This window comes from Mustela nivalis, assembly GCF_964662115.1.
Source record: "Mustela nivalis genome assembly, chromosome: 10".
Classification (NCBI taxonomy): Eukaryota; Metazoa; Chordata; class Mammalia; order Carnivora; family Mustelidae; genus Mustela; species Mustela nivalis.
Genome location: NC_139029.1, coordinates 10,600,210 through 10,606,674, shown reverse-complemented (window position 1 = coordinate 10,606,674; position 6,465 = coordinate 10,600,210).

Below are 6,465 nucleotides of genomic sequence, written 5' to 3'. Positions count from 1 at the left end.
CAACAGGTCAGGGCTGGGCTATGGGGACGGCTCCCCAATGATGCTGATTGGTGTCCAGGTTCCCCCTGCCCCCCACTGAGGCTCTGTCCCCCACCTGCCACCTCCAGCTTACAGGGTGAATGTTGGCCCCCCGAGGGACACCTGCTTCCTCGTCCGACCTCTTGCTGTCCAGGTGATGGCTCTGCCTCCCCACGCTGTGCCTGTTCCTGCTACTTTGTGCGCCGCTGCCTGGCTCTGGGCACCCCCTGCCTGGGGCTTTTGGTGCTGGGGTGTCCAGGGAGAAGCAGGGAGGCATTCTGTGCTGACCCACTTCCAAGCTGGCTTTGTTCTATGTTCAAAGAAGATACAAGAGGTTTAACACACCAGCAGCCTGTGGGTCCTTCCTCTGGCGGGGAGGGGCAACCAGAAATGACCCCAGGGAGATTGCACTTGTAATTCCTCTACTCTTCCCTGGATCCTGGCCCCCCCCCTCCTTGCAGGTCCCTGCCGCCACCCAAGCTGGGCGCCCCTCCAGTGTCCTCCCTCCCGTCAGGCTGAGCTGACCCCTCCCTTCTCCTGTGCTGAAACCTTCAGTGGCCCACTTGGCTTCCTGATAAATTCTGACCGCTGGGTCTGGCATTCAGGGCTCTCCCTGCGGTGACCAGTGGTGCCGTGGACCACCCGGGTCCCCAGGAGCCTTCTCCCTGCTGCCTTCCTGGCCCCAAGTCCGCTCTGAGCCTCTTCTAGCAGTGAGGGGACACAATGGTTCCGTGAGTCCCCAAGGGGAACGGAGGCCCAGAAGGGAGACTCCACCTTGTTCCAAGTCTTCTGGCCGGGCATTCTGGCAGAAGCCAAACTCTTCTCCCTTGCGCCTTGCTTCCGTGGGCACTGGGCCCCTTGGGTGCCAGCTGCCAGTGGGCAGGGCTGAACCTTCCTCCCCCCTTGGATGGCCACCCTGATTCCTGTAGGCTAGAGCTGATGAGCAGGTGGTCAGCCCGTGCAAATCACCCCCAGGTGCTCTGTGCACCCACTGGCCCCGCGGCCCACGTGCCTGCTCCCCCACAACCCCCAGCAGCCTCTTGTTCACCCCTCTGCCTTCTTGCAGGTAGGTGGGGGGCATAGGGCCCTGCGACCTTGTCCCAGACCATTCCTCAGTGAGACGGCGGCTCCGCTCACGCTCCCTCTCCGGGCAGCGAGGTCTCCACCCCATGCCCACCCCACTGGCCGCGCCTAGGCGGCCCCCAGCAGGTTGTTTTCCCGATGCTGGGCCTGGCTCAGCCTCCGGGGCCTGCTAGTCACGTAGCCAAACTTGTTCCTCCTCTCCTGTGGCCCAGGCTGCTGAGCACAGCGATTTCCTGCTGGGGAGAGCACAATGGAGCCGTCCCAAGGGACCCACCCTGGGGAGGTGCCCGCCCAGCTGGCTCTGAGCGCTGTGTGACCTGAGACAGAACCCACACCCTCTCGGAGTCTTGGTTTCTCTGGTGAGAAGGAAGGGGGTGAGACAAGGTCATGAGATTGTCCAGTACGTCCAATACTGATAGGAGTGAACTATCCTTGAGCACAAGGACACGCCAGGCGCAGAACCCCACATCCTCACAGCTACCCGTAAGCAAGGTCGGCTCAGAGCAGGCTTAATGCACTTGGCCGCAGCTGGACTCTCCCTTGTCTGTCCAACCTCCCAAAGCTCCATCCCATCTGCAGCTCAGGGATCTGTCCTCCCCATCCCGGCCTCCCCCTGCAGCAGGCCCCGTGTCTTCTTTCTCCCTCTGCACCCAAGGGGTCCAGGCCTGCTGCCCCAGCGGACAGTGAGGGGGAGGCTTCGGGCACTATGGGGAGGGGGCTGCTGATAGGGGCAGAAGAGGTAGCAGGAAGAGAGCCTGGAGGCCAGGAATGAACGGCAGGCTGGCCTGGGAAGGAGTCAGCCGGTTTGGGAGCAAGAACCACCCGACTTCGGGCGCCTGCGGGGCTCAGTTGTTAAGTGTCTGCCTCCAGCTCAGGTCATGATCCCAGGGTCCTGGGATGGAGCCCCGCATCGGGCTCCCTGCTTGGCCGGAAGCCTGCTTCTCCCTCTCCCACTCCCCATCCTTGTGTTCCCTCTCTCACTGTGTCTCCCTCTGTCAAATAAATAAAATTAAAAAAAAAAAAAGAAAAGAATCAACTGACAGGCCTCCCAGAAGAGGGTTTCCCCGGGAGCCTGAGGCCCTACAGAGTTCCACTCGGCCTCCGTCACCCTCTGCCTGGATTATCTCTTCCTCATCTCCAAATTTGGACCAGGCTCTCCATCCTAGACCATGAACCCGATCCTCTGGGTGTTGGGGGGGCAGTGGCCACGTGTTTCCTCACGGGACACAGAGACAAGCAGCCAGAAACTCCCTGGTTCACTCTGCCGAGCGTCAGGTCACCCGATAGGCTCCCGAGTGAGAACCAGGGAGACAGCAGGGCCTGGGCTTCCAGCAAGACACCCTGGCTCCCCTAGTGGGGTGGAGAGGTGTCTCCTGTCCCTGCGGCCAAGCCTCCTCCAAGGCCTGGCGCATGCGCTGCTGATGATCAACACTGCCCCCTGACCTCCAGGATCAGGCCTGACCTTGCTCCTGCTCAGCCATGACCTCCATCCTAAGCACCCGCCCCCTCCCAGGCCATGGAGCTGCTCCAGTGACTCAGTTTTGAAGCTCAGAGCCCCCAAAGGAACCAGCCCCACACAGCGTCCCCACAAAGAGTCCCCACTTCCAAGGCTGGTGATGAGGACAAAAAGGGACAATGTGCATAAGGACCGCCATCCTGGGGAAATCCTAAAAATTTGTATTATCATTTGGATTTGCTTGCTATCCCTGTGTGTGTCTGTGTCTTTGTCCCATGTTCTCTCTTGCGCTTCCTTTTTTTTTTTTTTAAAGATTTTATTTTTAAGTGATCTCTTCACCCAACGTGGGACTTGAACTCACAACCCCAAAATTCAGAGTCACACGCTCCTACTGAGCCAGTCGGGAGCCTCCCCCACTTTTTTCCTCTTGTGCTTCTGATCCTTTTATATCTTTCTTGCTACCTTCTGGGCCTCCAAGCCTGCTGCAAGTGTCCCCCATCCTCACACAGAGCCCAGGGGCCCACTTCCTGCCAGCCCACCCTAGCCCCTTCCCCAAACTGGCTTCCCGCCCTCCCAGCAGGTCCCAAAGCCCCACGGCTGGACCCCCTCCACCAGTCACACCCCCGCCCTAGCTCCTCAGCAGAGGAGGGAACCAAGACCTGAGGGTGTGGGGGCAGCAGCTGGGCTCTGGAATCTTCCCAAGGGATTCTGAGGCCCACTGTCCTACCTGCTGGGACAGGAACATCTGATTCCTTGGGGAATCCTGGGGGCCCTTCTGTCAGCTCTGGCCTGACCTGATTGCTGCCCCCACCCACTGGGAAAAAACTCTTTCCCAAAGTGTGATTTCACCCCAGCCGCTTCTAGGGCCTGGAAGGCAGGAGCGGGCTGGGCAGGGCTGGGCAGGGCCCCCGCAGGGGAGACCAGCTGTGCTGGGTTTGTTTTAGGGGTTTTCCTCTGCCGCTGGTTTCTAAACAGAACGCCTGGGTGATTATAGGGGCAGAGCCAGACACAGACCCTCATGGGGCCAGGGAGGGGGCGGGTACAATAGGAGATGACGAGGGGTTTGGAGAATCGTTGAAGCCCCCCTGATGCAGGAGTTATTCCCCCATTTTACAGAGGAGGAAACTGAGGCTCAGTGGGGACCCAGGGATATGCCCAAGGGCACACAGGCGAGGAGGGGGCTGGAGGGGCGACTCAACAGGGTAGGAGGTTGGGGCTGAATGGGGAGCTTGGACTCCCTTCCTTTGCTGTACTCTACCCTCCCCCAACTCCGTACCCCCTCCCCCAATCTCTCAGGCTGTCCCTCCTCTCCTCTTCTCCAGGTGACCCCATCCCTGGACCTGTCCTCATCACCCACCCGCAAAGTGGACACAAGCCCCTCATGGCTTCAGTCGCCAACAGCCAAGCCATCGGCCTGAGGTCACCCTAGCAACATTTAAGGAAGTTTCATGGGTCGGGCCCTGCTCTAGAGGCATTCCAGAGGTGTCTTCTACCTAATTTAATCCTCACGACAGCTCTGTGGAGTGGGCGCTGTTACGATTTCCATTTTACAGGTGAGGAACACCAGGCCCAGAGAGGTGAAGTAAGTTACCTGTGGGGCAGATCCAGGGTTTGAACCCAGGCCTCTCCTATGCTTTGCTTCTCCATGGTATCCCTCTGGCTGTCTAGCCCAGACCCTCGACCTGGGCTTCAGGCTGAACGACCCCTCCCAGCTTCCCTTGAGCCTCTGCAAGAGGGTCACCATCCTTGTCTGGCCCCCAACCACCATAGCTCCCATTTCTGTGTCAAGACCCGTTGGTTCTGGAACCCTGGGTGGCTCAGTCGGTTAAGCCTCTGCCTTCAGCTCATATCGTGATCCCAAGTTCCTGGAATCCAACCCCACGTCAGGCTCCCTGGTCAGCAGGGTGGGGGGTCTGCTTCTCCCTCTCCCTCCGTCGGCCCTGCTTTGCACTCTTTCTCTCAAATAAATAAATAAATCCTTTAAAAAAAAAAAAAAGAAAAAGACCTGTTTGTTCCGTGTCCTCCCCCTCCCACCCCTAGACGGCGAGCATCTCGGGTTCCATTCATTGACAGTCATGTCCCCACACTCAGCTCTGCAGGTTTGGTACGCAGTAGGGCCTGGGTCCCTGTTCTAGAAGGAACAAAGGCATTCCAGCTCAGGATCCCGCCTTAGCTTCCCCACAGTGCCCTCTGCTGGTCAGACCAAATGCTGCCCTGGGGCCTTCCCTCCATCAGCCCTTGCCTGATCCCCATCACCCTAATAACCCCCTGGGTTTATAGAGGGCCTTTCTTCCTCTGAGCTCAAAGCACTTTCCCATCTGTGATCTCCCTGGCCTGGAACCAGCTGAAGCATTTCTCTCCTCACTTTACAGAAGCAAACCGAGGCCTGGAGAGGGTTGGGGCGAGCCCTGGCGTGCCTCCGGCAGATCCAGAAAAGAGTGTAAGTTTGTTTCTCCAACCCTCTTGGTTACAGATGAACAGACTGAGGCCCAGAGGGGCATAGACTTTTTCACACGAGTCCTGGGCCAGAACCCGCTGTCCTAAATACTGTCTGGGGCTCTCCCACGACACCGAGATCTCTGCCCATGGCTCAGCCAGGGTCGGCCAAGTCATTAAACAGAAGGAGCCTCTGTTGTCCCATTTGTAGAAGGAACAGTACTTCCTGCTCTGTCTGCCTCCCCGGGGGCCCAAGAGATGGAGGACATGGAGGCCTTGAGGCCAGGCGAGGTCAGATAACGGGAGTATGAGGGCAGTGGTCCAAGCTGCAGACACCAACAGGACCCTCACCTCTGTCTGGCATAAACACAACCCTGGGGGTCGCTCCCATCCAAAATTTGACCTTCCAGTGGGCTGGCATGTCCTGCCCTGGATGACCTGGTCAGGGTATCAGGGGTGGAAGGTGAGAAGTGGTGGCCAGTCTAACCATACATCTCAGTCCCCGCCCCGTTATGCCCCTCCTGGCTCTTCTCACAATTTGTCGATACATTCATTTCAGTGACCTGCTACTATCTCTCTCTCTGCCAAACTAAGTCAGTGTTGGCAAGCTTTTTCTGCAAAGGGCCGGAGAGCAATTATTTCTGTCTTTGAGGACTGTACCATTTCAGTTGCAACTACAAGACTCTGCTGTCGTGGGGCGCCTGGGTGGCTCAGTAGGTTAAAGCCTCTGCCTTTGGCTCAGGTCCTGGGATTGAACCCCATATCAGCCTCTCCGCTCAGCGGGGAGCCTGCTTCCCCCTCTCTCTCTCTGCCTGTCCCTCTGCCTACATGTGATTTCTGTCTGTCAAATAAATAAAAAGGTGTTAAAAAAAAAAAAAAAAGACTCTGCTGTTGTAAGGTGAAAGAAAGCCATAGGGGCGCCTGGCTGGCTCAGTCAGTAGAACCTGCAACTCTTGATCTCAGGGTTGTGAGTTTGAGTCCCACACTGGGTGTAGAGATTACTTAAAAAAAAAAAATCTTTAGGGGCGCCTGGGTGGCTCAGTCACTTAAGTGTCTGCCTTCAGCTCAGGTCATGATCTCAGGCTCCCAACTCAGCAAGGAGTCTCGTACTCTCTCCACCACCTCCCCGTCACACTCTCTGTCTCTCTCAAATAACTAAATAAATAAAACCTTTTTTAAAAAGGCAAAGCTCTCAAATAACTAAATAAATAAAATCTTAAAAAAAAGGTGAAGCAGCCATAGACCACAGGTTAACCAATGAGCATGGATATGTTTCAATAAAACTTTATTTACAAAAAGAGGCCAAGGGCCAGATTTGGCCCAAGGATCATAGTTTGCTGAGAACTGCTCTAATCTCCAAGACAGCTGAGACGTGCCTGATTACTCTCAACTGTATCCCGTTGTTTGGGCAGACAACGCATTGCAGGCACAGATTTGATCAGTATTTGATGAACGATGGAGTGAAACAGGAA